Below are 20,881 nucleotides of genomic sequence, written 5' to 3' on the forward strand. Positions count from 1 at the left end.
AGAGAACATGCTCAGACGAATTCTGGAAAACTTTTGTCAAAGACCACGTCTGAGCCTTTAATGACTCCTGGACCTGGTAAGGTTTTGTACAGACTGGGGGAAGAAGATTTCTAGCTTTGTTGTGAAAATAAGATTCTGTGTCACTTTCCTGCCTTTTGTATCTCTGCAGAGTGGTGACATTACTTCTTACCCAGCTTTGAAATTCACTCCTCCCTGTCTGTCTTTATGCTCAAAAAGCTGCTGTTGTGTCTAGCTGCTAAAGGTGAAAAAAAAATCTAGATTCATCTCACATCTAACCTCAGCATAATTACCTGTAAAAACATTTCAACTAGAGAGGGACTCATCTCGGTAGCCAATAGCGCTGAATGCCTTACGTCCCATCACTATGTTGCTATAGCGACCCTGTTAGCTGACTGAGAGGTCCTACTGAAAAGCATGGCCAGACTGGGTCTGAATACAGTATCTGATGTTGAGGGAGGCCAGTTGGAGAACAGGGAATACAGTACAGAGGTGGGATTTTGTTTTTGAGTCCGGTTCCTTTGCAGAGGGAAAACAAGAAAATATTTTCTCCTTAAAATATGATCCAATTTCACCCAAATCACTGATAAATTTGCGCTTTTGTACAAGCCATAACGTTACAGTTATGAACAAGCGATACAAGTGTGCTTGTGTTCAGAAACTGCTAGGCAGAGCGCAGCTCTTGTGAGCTAGCTGACTAATGAATAGTGCTGTGGAGGCTGCTGCTCAGAGGTAAAGCGGGCCGTCCACTAATCGGAAGGTTCGATCCCCGGCTCCTCCGGCTGCACGTCGAAGTGTCCTTGAGCTTTGCCATCACTGAGTGAATCTATGTGAAAGGGTGAATGTGGCACGTAGTGTGAAAGCGCTTTGAGTGGTCGGAAAACTAGAAAGACGCTATACAAGTACAGGTCCATTTACCATATGCTGTATTCCAATTGATGTGGGTGGATGTCATGATAATACTGGTTGAAATTTGTTGGTTCACACTTCACACAAAAAAATATTAATAATTGATTTGAATGTAAAAATACAAAGAATGTGTAAAGTTTTTGGCATTCAATGTTAAATAGGTGTATAATATGACTCTAATCTTAAAGGGTTAAAAAGTCATTTTTCATTTCATCTGGACTTTAATTAACACATAACATCCAAGGAGTTCATTAACATTTTTCCTCCATGAGCTCAGCAGGCCTTTCAGCCATTTTTAGCCCTCCTATGCCAGTAAAATAGTAAATACACAAACAGGTCTAAATGATGGCCTGCAGCTAACTGTCATGAGAAAACATGAAAGCACCTCTTGTAATCGCTGCAATCGAAGGGCTAATCAGTCGCCCCCAGAAAGCATTTAGCCTGGCAGGGATCAGTGAAATACCAGCTTAATGCTCCCTGCTCTGCCTCACTTTCACCATCCACACTGTCACTTCACATCCCACACTTCCTCCATCACTTTATTTTTTTAACCAGTTTGGGCTTTTTGTCACTTTTCAGTCACTATGTTTTGTGTCTTAAAATATGTGTCTGAGATTTCTGCATCTCCAATACCATGGAGGTGAATGGAATTTTGTTTGTGTGGCTCACAGCACTACAACATTATAATAATAATCCACATATCACACTGTCTTCATCTGCACTATTTCTGCAATCTGATGTATATTATACAGTTTTGCAAGTGTTTTTCTCAAAGACTGGGTAAATAAAACTATTGGCATGGCGGGGTGGGGTTGCATATGCGCATGTGTAAGTGTCCATGGGTGCGTGTGTGCACATAAGCCTGGAGAGTCGCTTCGTCTAGCCTCTCAATCAGTGCCTCAGTTCACATGGTGTCATCGCGATAACACAGCAGGTTGCCATGGAGACGTCCCTGATCGGGTCCTAAACAGAGTCAACTATCAACAGGACATGAAGGTCCAACCAGCACTATGACTGCTTGTTGTGGTACATTCAGAATCATTACCGGTTTTGCCGTTATAATTGAACAGGCGGTTATTAAAAAAAATATGTTTGAATAATGCCTACTAGTCCACTAAGAACATCATTAGTTAGTTAGGGACAGCCATAAACAGATTTTTTTTTTTAGGTGGGCCTTGTTATGTGTCTAAAATATGGTTTTCTGCTGTCCCCGTCCACAGCAGTGCATTGCTCTGCTTCTGTGCTGCTACGCCATCACCATCTTAGCAGTCCTGACACCCCTGGCTCCCAGCTAATCCAAAAATCCTTACCACTGTAGCCAGCCCAAACAGGTTTTTTTACTTCCAGGTTGGCTTCATTTGCTAGCTACGGAGGTTGCCACTGGTTTAAAATACCCAAACTATTTAAGCTATACTTTAAGCTGACTGTAAAGTGAATTTTCTCACCATTGATACACAAGAGCACAATACTGTCCACTGTTTGTCTACTGGCTGTCTCTCTGTGTTTCATTCATGCAACCAGTTAAGAAGTAAATGTAAAAGCTTTCATGAACATGTTATGTCGCTGTTGGGTTGTATTAAGCGTCGAGGCAGACGACCACCCACCTAGAGCCGAAGGATCTGTCCTAGGTTTCTGCCTTTTAACAGGCAGTTTTTCCTTGCCCTTGTCTCCAAGTGCTTGCTCATGGTGGTACTGTTGGGTCTCTGTAAATAATGCTATAAAGAGTTCGGTCTAGACCTGCTCCATTTGAAAAGTGTCCTGAGATAGCTTCTGTTATGAATTGGCGCTATACAAATAAAATTGAATTGAATTGAATTATTAAGATAAGGAGGGGTAAAATAGCTGCACATTCCAAGATCAGCTGTATCTATGTGTTAATAAAGTGTGTCTGGAAACAGTTGTTCTATAAAGTCCCAGTGCCAGCAGTTACCCTCAATTAAAGGCTTTGCTGGTGTTTCTTTGGCATAAATCACAAGTTTAACCCCAGGAAGCGTTGGGTCCTGCCCTCCTCAGCTGTCCATGTTTATATTTAGTGCTGCAGGCAGAAAGATGGAGATGTGGTGTAGGTTTACTGTGAAACCCAAACTGCTGGGCTGTTTTATGATTTGGCGCACATTTCTCCCCTCAGTGATCCCTGCACAGGTATGCACTGTATCAGAGACTGCCCCCCTCTGTGCTCCTGGCATCGGAGCTAACGCTGGGTTTTACTTGTAGAGTCTGAACCCATAATCAGCCATAGCATTTCTTAATCACCATCTGTCAGCTCATTGTTAATCCCTGCAGATGTTCCTGGAGCCTACACTAGGTTTCTGCCTGTGAGCTGAGAGGAAAGATATTACCCACAGTGCTTCTTCACACTGGATCTACATCAGGATCAGAAACACTGACTCAAATGAAAGCAGTGATTGTTGTCTAATGTTAAAATCATAACAACTGAAATACCAATACAACCTTTAACATACCAAAACTTTACAGATGGTTTTGAGGGGTTTTTTAGGTTATTTTAGATTATTATTTAAGATAAAAGGTTTTCTTAAAATCTCACAGGATAAGGGCTTTGTGAAGACCTGGACACAAGCTATATTCACAGAGCCTTCACTCTCTGATAAAATGCACGTCCTGCATTAGAAAAGTTCAAACAAGAGAGCTAACAGAATAATGAGAATAAAACACTGATTCTGTCAACAAGACGCCAATCAACAACAATCAGTTGTTATTACTGAATATATGAAATATACATAAAATATGTCACTGAGTCAGAAAAGTGCTCCCTTAAGGAAAAAGGTTGAAACCACAGACATACAGTAAATGCATACAGTCATGGAAAAAAATTATTAGACCACCCTTGTTTCTTCAGTTTCTTGTTCATTTTAATGCCTGGTACAACTAAAGGTACATTGGTTTGGACAAATATAATGATAACAACAAAAATAGCTCATAAGAGTTTAATTTAAGAGCTGATATCTAGCCATTTTCCATGGTTTTCTTGATAATAACCAAAATCACTTAAGTTCTAATTCAATTCAATTCAATTCAATTCAATTCAATTTTATTTGTATAGCGCCAATTCATAACAGAAGTTATCTCAGGACACTTATATAAATAGAGCAGGTCTAGACCGAACTCCTTATAACATTATTTACAGAGACCCAACAGTACCACCATGAGCAAGCACTTGGCGACAGGGGCAAGGAAAAACTGCCTGTTAAAAGGCAGAAACCTAGGACAGATCCTTCGGCTCTATGTGGGTGGTCGTCTGTCTCAACCAGTTGGGGTGAGAGAGAGAGAGAGAGAGAGAGAGAGAGACAGACAGACAGACAGACAGACAGAGAAACAGACAGACAGACAGACAGGTGCACAGCAACAACAGTAGCAACAACTACACTAATAGTAGTGACTGATGATGATGAACATGACAACAGCAACCATTGGGGACAATGAGCAGTGACAACAGCAACAACAGTAACCGTAGCTATAATAATACTTATAATAATAATAATAACAATAATATCAGTGATATTAGCAATGGTAGTCAAGCAGGACCATGGCAGGAGGCTCCACCAGGATCCATGAGAACCTGCGAGACGAAAAAGCACAAGAACTCCGGGGAAGAAGTGAAGTTAGTAACATGCATTAGTGGGACATGAATGAGTGCAGAAAGAGAGAGGAAGAGAGGAGCTCAGTGCATCATGGGAAATCGCCCGGTAGTCTAGGCCTATAGCAGCATAACTAAGGGATGGTTCAGGACTCACCTGATCCAGCCCTAACTATAAGCTTTATCAAAGAGGAACGTCTTAAGCCTACTCTTGAATGTGGAGAGGGTGTCTGCCTCCCGAACCACAACTGGAAGCTGATTCCACAGGAGATGAGCTTGGTAACTGAAGGCTCTGGCTCCTGTTCTACTTTTAGAGACTATAGAAACCACAAGTAGCCCAGCATTCAGAGAACGTAGTGTTCTAGTGGGGTAATAGGGTACTATGAGCTCTTTAAGATATGAAGGGGCCTGACCATGAAGAGCTTTATAGGTGAGGAGGAGGATTTTAAATTCTATTCTAAATTTTACAAGGAGCCAGTGCAGAGAAGCTAGTACAGGAGAGATGTGATCTCTTTTTCTAGTTCCTGTCAGTACTCGTGCTGCAGCGTTTTGAATTAATTGGAGTGTTTTAATGGACTTATTGGGGCAGCCTGATAATAAAGAGTTGCAGTAATCCAGCCTTGAAGTAACAAATGCATGGATTAGTTTTTCTGCATCTGTCTGTGATAGGATGTGTCTAATTTTTGTAATATTACGTAAATGAAAGAAGGCAGTCCTGGAGGTTTGCTTTATGTGGGAGTTAAATGACAAATCCTGACAGTGGTGCTAGAGGCCAAGGTAATGCCATCTAGAGTAACTATATCTTTAGACAGTGAGTCTCTAAGGTTTTTGGGGCCAAGTACAAGAACTCAGTTTTTTTCTGAGTTTAACATCAGAAAATTGCAGCTCATCCAGGATTTTATGTCCTTAAGACATGTTTGTAATTTAAATAATTGATTAATTTCATCAGGCTTGATCGATAGATATAACTGCGTATCATCTGCATAACAGTGAAAGTTAATGGAATGATTCCTAATAATGTTGCCTAAAGGGAGCATATATAAAGTAAATAGTATTGGTCCAAGTTCAGAACCTTGTGGAACTCCATGACTAACTGTAGTATTTATTGAAGATTCATCGTTAACATGTACAAACTGAGAACGATCTGATAAGTATGACTTAAACCAGCTTAGTGCGGTTCCTTTAATGCCAATTTGATGCTCAAGTCTCTGTAAAAGAATATTATGGTCAGTGGTGTCAAATGCAGCACTAAGATCCAATAATACAAGTACAGAGACAAGTCCATTGTCTGAAGCAATCAGAAGGTCTAAATCCTGACTGAAAATCCTCAAATAAACTATTGTTATGTAAAAAGTCACACAACTCTTTGGCAACTACTTTCTCCAGAATCTTAGAGAGGAAGGGGAGGTTAGAGATTGGTCTATAGTTAGCTAAAACCCCTGGGTTAAGAGTAGGCTTTTTAAGAAGGGGTTTAATTACAGCTACTTTAAAGGACTGTGGTACATATCCTGATAATAAAGAAAGATGAATCATATCCAGTAAAGAAGTGCCAATTATGGGTACGACTTCTTTAAGCAGCCTAGTTGGGATCGGGTATAACAGACAGGTTGATGGCTTCGATGTAGAAATTATTGAAGTTAACTGATGAAGATCGATAGCAGAAAAACAGTCTAAATATATAACTGAGTTTACATTAGTTAAAGTTCCTGAACTTGGAGAGCCACTGATAACTGTTGATGGCAGTTGGTGATTAATTTTCTCTCTAATAGTAATAATTTTATTATAAAAGAAGCTCATGAAGTCATTGCTACTTAAGGTTATGGGGATATGTGGCTCAATAGAGCTGTGAATCTCTGTCAGCCTGGCTACAGTGCTGAAGAGGAACCTAGGGTTGTTCTTATTTTCTTCTATTAGTGCTGAGTAACAGGCTCCTCTGGCATTACGGAGGGCCTTTCTATAGGTTTTAAGATTATCATGCCAAATTGAGCGATATTCTGATAATTTGGAAGAGCACCATTTCCTTTCAGATTTCCTAGCTTTTTCCTTTAATTGACGGGTGGTTGTACCACAGTGCTAGTTTCCTATGTTTTAATAATTTCCTTTTTATAGGAGCGATAGAGTCTAATGTTGATCGTAGTGAGCCTGCAGCACTATCGACAAGATTATCAATTTCGGAGGGACTAAAATTATTACAGGACTAAAAAGTTAAATTCAGACATGGCATTGAATTAAACACTGATGGAATCTTCTCCTTAAATTTAGCTACAGCACTGTCAGATAGACATCTGCTGTAGGAAGTTTTGCCTAATGGCTTATAATCTAATAGTATGAATTCAAAAGTTATTAAATAATGGTCAGATAGGAAAGGATTATGTGGGAAGACTATTAAATGTTCAATATCAATGCCATATGATAGAACAAGGTCAAGAGTGTGATTAAAACAATGAGTTGGTTTATTTACACTCTGACAGAAGCCAATTGAGTCTATTAATGATATAAACGCATTACTAAGACTGTCATTTTCAACATCCACATGAATATTAAAATCACCCACAATAATTACTTTATCTGATTTAAGGACTAAACTTATAAAAACTCTGAGAATTCAGATATAAAATCAGAGTACGGTCCAGGAGCGCGGTACACTATAACAAACAGAACTGGCTGCAGTGTTTTCCAGGATGGGTAAGAAAGACTAAGAAAAAGACTTTCAAATGAATTATAATTTAGTTTAGGTTTAGGGTCCATTAAAACGCTCTAATCATATATGGCTGCTACTCCACCTCCTCGGCCGGTGCCTCGAGGAATGTGAGTATTAATATGACTGGGGGGGTGGATTCATTTAGGCTAACATACTCCTCGTGGGACAACCAGGTCTCAGTAAGACAAAGTAAATCAATATCATAATCTGATATTAATTAATTCACTAAAACAGCTTTTGAAGACAGAGACCTGATATTTAACAGTCTACATTTCATTCTCTTATTTTGTACTACTGAGGAGTTGGTTTTAATTTTTATTAGATTTTTATGTTCAATTCAATTCAATTCAATTTTATTTGTATAGCGCCAATTCATAACAGAAGTTATCTCAGGACACTTTTCAAATAGAGCAGGTCTAGACCGAACTCTTTAAAACATTATTTACAGAGACCCAACAGTACCACCATGAGCAAGCACTTGGCGACAAGGGCAAGGAAAAACTGCCTGTTAAAAGGCAGAAACCTAGGACAGATCCTCCGGCTCTAGGTGGGTGGTCGTCTGTCTCGACCAGTTGGGGTGAGAGAGAGAGAGAGAGAGAGAGAGAGAGAGAGAGAGAGAGAGAGAGAGGCAGAGAGAGAGAGCGAGCGACAGACAGACAGACAGGTGCACAGCAACAACAGTATTGGCAATGGCAGTCAAGCAGGACCATGGCAGGAGGCTCCACCAGGATCCATGAGAACCTGCGAGACGAGAAAGCACAAGAACTCCGGGGAAGAAGTGAAGTTAGTAACATGCATTAATGGGACATGAATGAGTGCAGAAAGAGAGAGGAAGAGAGTAGCTCAGTGCACCATGGGAAATCCCCCGATAGTCTAGGCCTATAGCAGCATAACTAAGGGATGGTTCAGGACTCACCTGATCCAGCCCTAACTATAAGCTTTATCAAAGAGGAATGTCTTAAGCCTACTCTTGAATGTGGTGAGGGTGTCTGCCTCCCGAACCACAACTGGAAGCTGGTTCCACAGGAGAGGAGCTTGGTAACTGAAGGCTCTGGCTCCTGTTCTACTTTTAGAGACTATAGGAACCACAAGTAGCCCAGCATTCAGAGAACGTAGTGTTCTAGTGGGGTAATAGGGTACTATGAGCTCTTTAAGATATGAAGGGGCCTGACCATGAAGAGCTTTATAGGTGAGGAGGAGGAGTTGAACTCCTCTTGTTTTTATTTCTTTAAATAATTTAGGTGGAAAGATGGATTCTTCTTCTTGCCAGGCTTTAAGCTATGTGTTTGTGTCCAGTGACAGTGGTTCAATCAGAACCCTTTAAGGAACTACTGGACAGCACGCAAAGTATTTTGTAAACTTTGTTATGCTAAACTTTTTACATTTAACATTTTATTATTTTTATTTTATGCATTTGGTGGACAGTTTCCTGCTTACATTATCGTAATATATTAAATTGTAACCCTTGTAATGTGATACGTATCACATTGCAAGATTCTTGACAATACACAGCCCCATTTAAAATGGCGGACTCCATGAAAGGCAACCTGCGGGTTGCATCTGTAAATAAAAACGTCTCACGAAAACACAATTCTTAGATTCAATTGATTACACATTATCGATGGTGTACACTCTGGACCTTTAGAGAATCAGTGTATTAATGTTACTGAAATTGAACTGAAATTGAGTGTTAAAATTTCAAAAAGCGGCAATGTATTCATCCATCAAATACATATTTTAACGAACATCTAGAGCTTCCGAGTAGGTGGTGGAAGAGTGTGTGGCCAACAACATGGTAAATGGTGGTCTTTTTGACCACTCAATGCGCTGTACACTACATGCCACACTCACCCCATTCACACACAGTCATACACTGATGGCAGTGGCTGCCATGCAAGGTGCCAACTGCTCACCCGAATGGAAACTAGCATTCACACAGAGTCATACACCCATGCTATGCATCGGGAGCAATTTGGGGTTCAGTATCTTGCACATGTTGTACATGTAGAATTGGTGGAAAAGGCTCTGCTGTTTGAGGGAGCTCTCAAAGAATCCAAGCAGCAGTGGGGATTCTGCTAAAACAGCTAATCCCCCCACAATAGACATAAACATAAATATTAATTTAACACAACAATGCCAAAACACCTAAGGAGGAGGTTGAGGAGGCTGCAACAAATAAGTCGGTTTAAGCATATCAGATTAATTTAACCCCCTTTTTATTCTGATGTGTTGGGAAAATCTTGCACTCCTGTACAAGGAGAAGAAAATCTTGCACTCCTGTACAAGGAGAAGAAAATCTGTGAAAAAGCCACAATGTTGCCTCATACACTACCCTGGACCCAATTCTGAACATGCCTCTGCCTACAAAGCTCATCACCCCCAACATATAAATACAGAAATCAACTGTCATCGTTGTTGACTTCACAGAGTTGTGCATAGGCAATGACATGGACAGATTGCACAGAGAGAGCTGCAACTAAAAGTAGTAGTACACATTAGGGATCTGCATGTCCATCACTGAGGCCGATGCTATACCTATCCACCCTATTGTGATGCTGTGTGATTTGACAAGATTTAATTCAAAACAATGTGATTCAACGTGATACAATGAGATGCAATCGAATGTAATGCTATGCAATTCAATATGGTACAGATAGTTTGATTAAGCAGCTTGACAAACAGTTTAGAGAAGAGGAATCCATCTAAATATAAAACTATTGGTCACGTTTCTAAATAATAGAGGCATAGGGCCTCTACTAATAATTATATATACATAAATAGTTTTTTACCAATGCAAAGATGTTAGGAACAATGCATCCCCAGTCCATCCCAAACTGTATCCAACACACTTTTTTAATCAGGGCAATTGCATCTTGAAGCAGTGTGTTAGTGAACAATTTGGGGTTCAGTATCTTGCTCAAGCAATGCAAGCATGCATGCAGCGAGAGGAGCCGGGGATCGAACCTTTTGATTTAGTGGACAACCCGCTCTACCTCTGAGCACAGCCGCCCCCAGGCGGGGGGGCCGGGGGCATCATAGTCGGGAGATTTTCTCCTCTGCACAGTTTCCACTTTTCACAGTGGATCATTTCTCAGTGTTCTATTTAGGGTTGGAAGTACAGATTAAGAATTCTGTAATCTCTGTAATATCCCCTTCCAGCTTGGATAACCTTGTGTTTTCCTTGAACTTCATTCTTTGACTTAATCAGGGCATCTTCTGCTTTCCTTCCAAGAACATAATGTATAGACATCAGGAACAAGGATACTGACAATGGTCTTCAGACAAAGAGACTACTGAAAAGAAATGACATTCGAAGTAAATGCTTCAGCTAACTAAAAGACGCTCAGGGAACAGAGAACATGACGGAAATTGCTGGATAAATTCTGTCAATCACAGACCTTTTGTGACCATAAAATTACGCCTGAAAATTGCCAGAAGATGTCGAACTATTTTCTTGATAATTTTTAAACATCTAGTTGGTTAATGAGCAGTTCCTTGAATTCATCCTCAACAAGGGGTATCAGGGATGGTTAAATGAGGGAGTTTTACATGATCATCCAGCAGACTGAGGTTAAAATAGGGCTGCACCAAATGATTATTTTCATTATCGATTAATCTGTAGATAATTTTATTGATTGATCGAACAGTTGTTTGATATATCAGTGTTTCCCAAAGTTGATGTCCTAGTTTTGTCCACAACCCAAAGATATTCCATTAACTGGACTAAAGAAAGCAGAAAATATTCATATTTGAGAAGCTGAAATCAGATCAATTTCAAAATGATAAATCAATTATCAAAATAGTTGACACTGGTCTAGGTTAGAACTATAAAATGATCTGAAGGTGGTCTAAATAAGATCAAAAGGCCAATCAAAGCCAATGAACCATAGCCAGAACCCACCACTGAGTACTGGGTTTGCATATTCTCTGGCTAATGGGTCAGGTCGGGTGTTTTCAAAGCAAGTATCTAGACTTTGATCCAGTCAGGGGTTCTTTTGTTGCTTTACCTTTGGCATAGTCCAGTGGACTGCAGTGAGTTGGGACAGCAGGGGGCTGGGGGACATGGCAGACGGTCTGTATGAGACAAAGGGTATAACACACTCAGGGTTACAGACTTAGTTAACTGATCATGAACATGAGCATGCACCTGACGCCTGTTCAGAGAAAGCGTGGGTCATACCAGCCCAGACTGAACTGGATACAGCTTGGGCTCAAAAGCAGGGTGTGGACAGCATATTATATGTACATATTATATACAGCTGTGACACATTACAGTAGAGTGAGAAAAATAGTCAATCGGTCAAATTACAGAAAATTCATTTAAATTGTTATGTTAAGAAAATGCCCCAAATTCCCTGCTTTCAGCTTGTCAATAGGTGAGCATTTGCTGTCTTTCAGTCTTCTCTAATGATAAATTCATTATCTTTGTTTGGTCTGACAAATCTGAAGTCATCTTTAGTTCCAAAATACATTATTATATTACAATATATATTATCTATTGTATGTATATCTTTCTTGTATAGTCAAGTATCTATTATACATATGCTATATATCATATCATATCTTGTGTATATATATATATATTGTGTATTTATATTACATTATGTATGTATGCACACCTTGCACAGGCTGAATATATGACACATGTTTACATTATATCACTACTAATGTATAATATCTATGTGTACACATGTATCTGTTCAGTCATCATATTATATATACATATTATAATAATAATAATAATAATAATACTATTATTATTATTATATATTATTATTATAGCTTATTGTTAATAACACTACCATCATATCATCAGTACAATTACCACCATCTTGCAGCTACAACTTCTTGGCACTATTTATCTATCTTTTTTTTATCTTTTCTGTCTAAGTATTTTATTCTATTGTTGTATTTTATTCTATTGTATTTTATTGTATTTAAATGTACCTGGCTGCTATGACGACCCAATTTCCCTTCGGGGATTAATACAGTCTATCTATCTATCTATCTATCTATCTATCTATCTAAATTGTGATGACACAATTTTATGAGAAGGAAAATAATTTTTTGTTGCAGCTCTGACCAAAAGACACAATATGTGTGAGCTTTTTCAGCCAGGTTTTGAAGTCAGTTTGACATAATGGCCAAACCATGTAATAACAGCAATAGCATCTGTCACGAGATGCACATTGACCCAAAAATACTTTTTCCCATAAGATTATTGTGAAAGGAGCGGCTGTAAAACGATGGATACATTTTTTTGAGCGTCACAACCCCCGCAAAATGGAATTCTCTATTCAGTCCAATTATATTTTGAAAGTCTAGAAGAGCTGTAAGATTAAAACTCTTTATCCCATTCAAGTTTACAGAAGGCTGGGGGCGCTGCTGAGCTTTAATGGAGTAGGACGTGAGTTTGGAAGCTCCTGCTGATTTCAATTAAAATTGTAATTCATCTGCGCTTTTTCATCACATATTTAGTATTGTCTTACTCCGCAGTACTTTTTGTTGGGAAGTTTGACTCTGGACTGCGTAAAATGGCTGGAAAGAACTCTAAAACTCGCAATACTATTCATACACAACTGGTCCATTAACTGCGACTACATCCTCGAGTGAGCCATCCGCTCCTGCAGAGGTCGCCTCGACACATGCTAACCTTGACATCGCTGCCCTCAAGCTCGAGTTGCTGGCCTCGGTGAGGAAAGATATTGCTGATATTTTTAAAAAGGAACTCCACGATACTCACGGGAAGACTTTGTCTACTATCAAGCTCGACCTGCAAGCTGTGAAGTCATAGTTGGCGAATGATACCGATACCGATGCTACCATGTCCAAGCTAAAAGGTACGGTCGGAGAGATGGAGAACGCACTCACCGAGTGCTCCGATGACATTGCCTGGATGAAAACTACCATCGAGTGCCGCACAGCTAATGTAGCCAAGCTGGAAAATAAATGTGAAGACTTGGAGTCCTGATCACGGCATAACAACATTAGGATAGTGGGAGTACCGGAGGGTCCTGACACCTGTACCACTGCTGCTGTAGCCGCCTTACTGAAGGAAGCGTTCAGTCTGGTAAAGGAGCCGCTTTTGGACCGGTCCCACCGGACCCTCCAACCCAAACCCAAGCCCGGTGATCGTCCACGAGCCATTGTGTGCAGATTTCATTATTACAGTGACTGTGTTGACATTTTGCGCCACACTAGAGAGCTCCGACAGATTAAAGTCAGAGACTTGACCATCTCAGTCTTCCCTGACCACACTGCCAAGATAGCTCGGGCTCGGGCTGCATTCAACGAGGTCAGACGCCAACTTCGTGGCATTGACGGTGCCCGGTACGGTCTGATTCATCCAGCGCGACTTCGCATCACATACAACGGTGTTGAGAAGGACTTCGTTTCTGTGGAGGAAGCCAGCGACTATGTCAAAACTTTGATTTCTGGGTGAGCTCCAATAGCTTTTCAGACCTGTGTTCTATTATTGCTTAGAGTTTGTGGACTCACTAGCCTTAATTCTCTACCTGTTCAGTATTAGGTTTCATTAGGTTCATTGGTTTGTTGCACTAACTAGGTTAGTGTCACTATTGTTTGTTTATAGCAGGTAATTTTTTCCGTCAATCTTACTAGATATTGTTAACAATGCTATACCATATTTTGTATTTTTGTACTTCAGATCTGATCAGCACTACCTCATTTTATGCTTTCTGCATCTATTTGTACAGGACTGAGGGGCTACTGTTATTTGTTAATTTGTATTTTCACGTGCTTTTCTGTATTCATGCGCATACTGTTAAATAGTGTCGAGATCCGCGGGAGGTTTTTTTCTCTTTTTCTCTCTTACTGCATAGTCTCCGGGTTGTTCAACGCTATTGTGGACAACTTTTGGTTATTGTGGGAAACACTGCTGTCTCCTTTGTTCTGTGTTTATATGGGGACTTTGGGTGTATTTATGTTTAGGGGTAAGTTGGGGGGAGGGTGTCCCAGCTCAGCTCTCTTGACCATTTGCATTTTTGTTGTTTTTTTTATTTAAATGGTTAATGGCAATATAGATCCCAGCATTGCTGGGTCAGGCACACCTCTCTTTATCAGTTGGAATATCAGAGGTATGGGTAATCCTGTTAAAGATCTAGGGCTCTATCTTGCACTCAGAGCAATTGACTTTGTACACTGGCGCTTGTATAATTCCTATTTTGCACTCGACGTACATTGTTATTTTCAGCGAAAAGAGGAGGCGTGTTCGCCGCAAACGTTCCCTGGTGCTATTTTGCTGTTTCAGAAAACAATTCCGCCACAGACTAGGAAAAACCTGGTCTAAAGTCAGTAGCGCTTATTCAGATGCTATTTTAAGGGCGCAGACTTGAGGGGATGCGCCTGAGAGGCCGCAGCAACATCGCCACCCGGTCAAGACGGGCATTAATACTTTGCCACATCCCGGACAGCTCCCGCTCCAGCATGTCAAACCCGGTTTGCTGCAGGAACGGGTGGTCCTCCGGCGTGTAGTGGGTCTGGATCCTCTGCACCTTGGTGTTTGCGCTGCTCCCTCCTCAGCTGGCTCCTGCGCACTGCTCCCGAGGCCAGGGTCTTCTTCCTGCAAAGCTGCGTTACATTGTTTTTATTTATTGTATGGCTGTGTTACATTTATTTCATGTCAATAATGTCACTTCTCTGTATTTTACGGCCCTGACGAGAACGTCGGTCTCCTCGGCTGTGAACCGCTCCTGGCGTGCGTCTGGCAAATCTGCCATTATAATAGCAATCCGCCATGGAACAAGCGTGCCTCTGTTTCAAAGGGAATGTGAGATGACACTCTGATTGGTTTATTGCACGTTACGCCCAAACCACACCTATGTCTAATATGGCTACTTCAGACCAACCCATTTTAGATTTGCGCCGGGCGCAAGAGTCATTTAACCCGCTGGCATAATAGCAACAGCGCCCAAGATCCGCCCACAAAGCTACTTGCGTTTTGCGTTTGATACTTGCATTTCAGATCGGCAAGATAGGGCCCCTAAGGTTTTTGCACACCTGAAACGTTTAAACGCTGATTTAGTATTTTTGCAGGAGACTCACCTTCGCGTTAAAGATCACCGTAGGTTACATTGCCCTTGGGTAGGTCAAGTCTTCCACTCAAACTTTAATTCAAAAGCTAGAAGAGTCGCCATTTTAATTAACAAAAAAGTTCAGTTATCATCCACTGATGTTATTGCGGATAGGAATGGCAGATACCTCATGGTTGCTGGTACACTGATGCAAAAAAAGGTTTTGTTGGTAAATGTATATGCCCAGAACTTCGATGATGTTGGATTCGCTAACGGATTGCTGAGTAACATCCCCTTCTTGAATACACACCTGCTGATCCTCGGTGGGGATCTAAATTGTGTTTTTGACCCAATCTTGGATCGGTCTAATCCTCAAAATCTGACTCAATCTGCTATGTCTAAAACATTCTCTGATCTTATGAAACAGAGTGGTCTTATTGATCCATGGAGATCTCGTAACCCCTCTATTACAAAATTCTCTGTCTTTTCCCAGGTGCACCATTCATATTCTAGGATTGATTACTTTTGTATTGACAGTACGCTTAATTCATGTGTAAATTCTTCTGACTATTTAGGTATTGTAATATCTGACCATCCACCTTTATTATTAGATATTGAACTTTCTACCTACAAACGTAGCCCACCACTTTGGAGATTTAACTCCCTTCTTTTGGCAGACAAAGAATTTTGCGAACTCATTTCAGATTCTATTGATGAGTTCTTGTCTTTCAATCAGAATGACTCTTCTTAATATTCATTGCTATGGGAGACACTTAAATGTTACCTGAGAGGTCAAATTATTTCTTACTCTGCTCTTTCTAATAAAAAGATTAATGCTAGGCTTAATGCACTTACATCTGTGATTAGTAACCTTGATCAAAGACATGCACTGAACCCTTCTCCGGAACTACTTAAGCAGCGTCTTGATTTGCAAGCAGAATTTGATCTCATTTCAACTAAAGAGGCAGAGCGCTTGTTACTATGCAGCCGTGGCTCGTATTATGAATATGGCGACAAGGCAAGTCGTTTACTGGCACATCAGTTACGACGACAGGCCACTTCCCGTTTGATACCTAGTATTAAAAACACTTATGACACTATTATTACAGATCCCTTGGAAATTAATGCTACTTTTAAATAATTTTACTCTTTATTATACAAATCTGAATTTCCTACAGACAACACTAAAATGAATAAATTTCTTCAGAACCTTTTGAATCCTGTCATTGATACTAATACTGCCAGGCAAATTGCCTCTCCCTTGAAGAAGTATTAAATGCAATTAATGCTATGCAAGCTAACAAAGCCCCAGGCCCCGACGGGTTTCCGATTGAATTTTTAAAAACATTTATTGGTAAATTGGCACCGCTACTTTTATCCGTATTCAATGAATCCTTGGAAAGTGGTTCATTACCAACAACCTTGACACAAGCCACTATTGCTCTCCTTCTTAAAAAGGACAAAGATCCGACCTCCTGTGGTTCCTACAGACCATTGTCTCTGCTTAATGCTGACGTAAAGGCTAAAGTAATTGCATCCCGCTTAGAGAATGTGCTTCCTCATATTGTATCCGAAGAGCAAAATGGTTTTATAAAGGGACGTCAATTGTTTTTTAATACCCGTACACTTTTCAATATAATTTACTCAAAACATTCGGCTGAATTTCCTGAACTTGTGATTTCTTTAGATGCTGAAAAGGCATTCGATAGGGTAGAGTGGGAGTACTTGTTTGCAGTTTTAAAGAAATTCAGATTTGGTGATAAATTTATTTCTTGGATTCGCCTCCTTTATTTGTCCCCTAAGGCCAGTGTCCATACTAATGATGTTTATTCTGATTATTTTGCCCTTGGACGTGGAAGTCGCCAAGGTTGTCCTTTATCACCTTTGCTCTTTGCTATTGCTATCGAGCGTCTGTCTATTACATTAAGATCTTCCCCTCTATTCAAAGGAATCACCCGTAATGGTATTGAATATAAATTATCGCTGTATGCGGATGATTTTCTATTTTATATAACTGATCCTACACTTTCGATCCCTGCTGTCTTAAGTATTCTGGAGAACTTCAGCGAGTGAGTGTTTTCCCATTAATACTGCAGCATGTCATATGCAACAGTCAGATTTGCCTTTTCATTTTAGTCCATCAGGGTTTGAATACCTAGGTGTTAACGTGACTCGTTCTTTATCTTGCCTTGCAAAGGGGGTAGCCACCCCCTTTCATTAATCGGCAAGATCAATGCTGTTAAAATGAATATTTTACCAAAATTTATATTTTTATTCCAGTCAATTCCTCTTTTTCTGCCAAAACATTTTTTTGACTCACTTGATAAGATAATTAGTTATTTTATTTGGGGTGGGAAATCACCTAGGATTCGTAAAACTTTACTGCAGAGATGCAGACTTAGTGGAGGACTTGCATTACCTCATTTTTTAACTTACTATTAATTAACATCCATAAACTTTGCTACTGGTTAAAATCTCCTGGATCCTATTGGTGTAAATTGGAACTATCATCCTGTAGGGGATCTTCTTTACCTGCTATACTTTATTCCTCTTTACCCACAAAACCCTCTCTATATACTGATAATCAAGTGGTTCTTAACACACTCAAAATCTGGTATCAATTTAGACGGCACTTTAAATTTGTAGCTGTATTTTCCTGGGGTCCTTTGAATAACAACCATTTATTTCCTCCATCACTTTCGGACTCAACATTTTCCGTGTGGTAAGACAAGGGTATTACACAATTCAGATATTTATATGTAGATGGTGTCTTTGATAGTTTTGCCAATTTGTTATCTCGCTATGACCTCCCTGTTACTCATCTGTTTCGCTATTTTCAAACTCGCAATTTTGTGGCTAAGTGTTTTCCTAATTTCCCCTCTTTACCTCCAGAGCAGCGGTGGGAAACCATGCTTTCATTTGTTCCTCATCACAGAGGAATCATTTCAAAGCTGTATGACAGTATCTTGACTTTTAGCAACCACTCAAATGCTAAACTGAAGTGTACATGGGAAAGGGAACTGGGAATGCAAATACATGAGGAATCCTGGGAACAGGCCATAGAGAGGATACGATCGACCACCTCTTGTGCTTGTCTTGGACTTATTCAATTTAAGGTCTTATACAGGGTACATTTCTCTGAGTCTAGACTATCTGAACTGTATCCTGAAGTGGAAGACAAATGTGATAAATGCCATGGCTCTCCTTGTCACCTTAGCCACATGTTTTTTCTTTGTCCTGATCTGAAAGGTTTCTGGGTGGGTTATTTTACTATGATGTCCTCTGTTCTTGGGGTAAATCTCCAACCTTGCCCTCTGATTGCTATATTTGGGATTCCTGACCCCTCACTTGCACTTAACCCTACACAAAAGGACATTATAGCTTTCACATCCTTACTAGCAAGACGCTCCTTATTGTTACATTGGAAGTCTGCTAAATATCCTTCTATCTCCCGGTGGCTCAAAGACATGTATTTTTTTAAACTTGAGAAAATTAAATACACGTTGAGAGGATGTACAGTCAAATTTTTCCACAAATGGCAACCCTTTATTTCCTACTTCACTAATTTAGAGGTACTACCCAATTGAATGTGTGCCTGTTATTGTTGTACCTTTTGTATTGCATCAATAACCAGTAATATTTGTGTTGGTCGTGGTGAGCTGAGTGGGGGGTTGTTCATTGTTTATTACAAGGTACTCTGTGATTTAATTTAATTATTTTCTTCTACATTCTTATCAGAGTGTTTTTGTTTTGTTTTTGTTTATTTTCGTTTTTATGTGTGTACATGTGTCCGTGTACATATGCATATATGTTTTAAAAAAAAAAAAAAAGGTAAACTTTGTGATTGGACGTATTGTATTGTATTTTTCCAATAAAAATATTTTGGAAAAAAAAGTTTACAGACGGCTTAACCAAAGCTGGCTCAACATCAATATCGGGCTTTTTGGCTTCATGCACCACTGAGCAGCTTTCATAGGAATGAACAGAGCCACCTCCAATGCTGTGTCTAGTTCTCTTTATACATCAATGTCGCAAACAGTCAAAAGAGAAGATAGAATAACACAGCAGGGGGTATAAGGGGGGTGAGAGTCTCAGTGGACATGGGGTACAGTAACTATGGGGTCTGTGTTTGAATGCATTTTGCACATTGGGGTTAAAAGACAGTTATGACTCAGTTTCACCTATGTAGAAATGGTAGCTTACAATATGCCTGTTGATGATATGCCCAGAGGTATATTATAAAGAGTGGTCCAAGGATAGACCCCTGAGGTACCCCACAGTTCATTGTGACAGAGGATGACACAGGAGTTGCCAGTGACAACACAATCTCTCTTGTAAGTAGGAATAAGACCACTTTAAAACTGAACCATGCCAACCCAGTGTTGGTGGCAGTAACGTGCACAGAAATATAGCAATACACCAACAAAGATAGCAACAGGGAAGTAAATGTGGCTTTGAAAATGTTCTTTGAAGGAAGAAGTGCATTCAACACATTTATAAACCATTTTGGTGCGATACACTAAAGGCAAACATAACTTCTCCACAGGGGATCCTTTAATTTCCCTTTTAAGACTTCTTCTCCTGTATTTTGGGGTCATTTCAACATTTAAATACGTGGAAGTGATCAAATTCACCACTTTTTCAGACTTGGATAAACACATAAACTTTTGAAATGGAATGACTGTTGAATGAAGTTGTACACTTTTGTGTTAAATGAATGTCTGTACAGAGTAATTGCATCCATGCTGGCGTGCAGAGGACGCTCTCAAAGCCTCTCATTACAGCTGAGCACTTGCTTTGTTGACTCAGGTGCTGTTCATCTTGTTAATGACCATTGCAGGAGTTTGTGGGTGGTAATTTTGGCCGAGGCGGGTCAATTCATTTGTCTGCATGAATGACAGCTTAAGTGCATCTCTGACGAATGTAGCTCTTTCAAAGGTAAAGTTATGAGCCAAATGGAATCCAAATAAAGTGATGAATACTGTACAATACAAGGGCTCATTTGTGTTTTTTCCACTGTCTTTCAGTGGCAAATTGAATAGTAATAGCACTTTGATTGGTGTGAATAGGTTGTTTTAGTGAAAACATTTCTCTCCTGACCTCTTCCCTGCAGCAGTTAAGAAGTCCTGGGAAACAGACCATGTCCTCTGGTAGGATAGGTACGCAGGGAACCATTTCTTTCACTCTCGTGCCTCCGGGCAGGTCACGTTCATTCATTTTAGTGTGAGTCAAGCTTGATCAGCTGCCACTGTGTTGCTTGAAATGGTAGCAGCTCCAAAGAGGGGTGACATCTGATGGCCACCGCCTGATGAGCCAGTAAATCATGTTACCAGCAACATCAGTCTGTGAGTTTCCAAGAAAATACAGCGTGGACTGAGCCAAAGCAAACAATGTTAAAATAACATTTACATCATTCAGTGCAGTGTGGTAGCATTTAGCTGGCCACTGTGATAATTATGTGTTGTTTATTATTAACTGATTTGATGTGAAAAATAAACAATTTGCCGCAACAAAGCTCATGCCAGTGAGCTCAGTGTGCACATAACAAGATTTAAAGAAAAAATCCTGTTTTGACCATTATTTCTAAGATTACACAGAACTTTATATATCCCTAGGGAAATTGTT

The 20,881-nt window shown here is 40.0% G+C and overlaps 2 long non-coding RNA genes across 2 annotated transcripts in view; one reads left to right on the top strand and one right to left on the bottom strand.

Moving 5' to 3' along the window:
• LOC127377137 (uncharacterized) overlaps positions 1-20,881 on the top strand; it is a 417,826-nt gene that overhangs the window by 259,068 nt on the left and 137,877 nt on the right. The window contains exon 2 of the long non-coding RNA XR_007887634.1: positions 5,300-5,360. This is a non-coding gene — a long non-coding RNA (uncharacterized LOC127377137). The remainder of the gene's footprint in view (positions 1-5,299; positions 5,361-20,881) is intronic.
• LOC127377099 (uncharacterized) lies at positions 7,560-8,424 on the bottom strand. Its single transcript, XR_007887618.1, has 2 exons — positions 8,226-8,424; positions 7,560-8,134 (listed from the first exon to the last, which is right to left on the bottom strand). It is a non-coding gene; the product is annotated as an uncharacterized LOC127377099 (long non-coding RNA).

The sequence above is a fragment of the Dicentrarchus labrax genome, unplaced genomic scaffold (genome assembly GCF_905237075.1).
Source record: "Dicentrarchus labrax unplaced genomic scaffold, dlabrax2021, whole genome shotgun sequence".
NCBI classification, from domain to species: Eukaryota; Metazoa; Chordata; class Actinopteri; family Moronidae; genus Dicentrarchus; species Dicentrarchus labrax.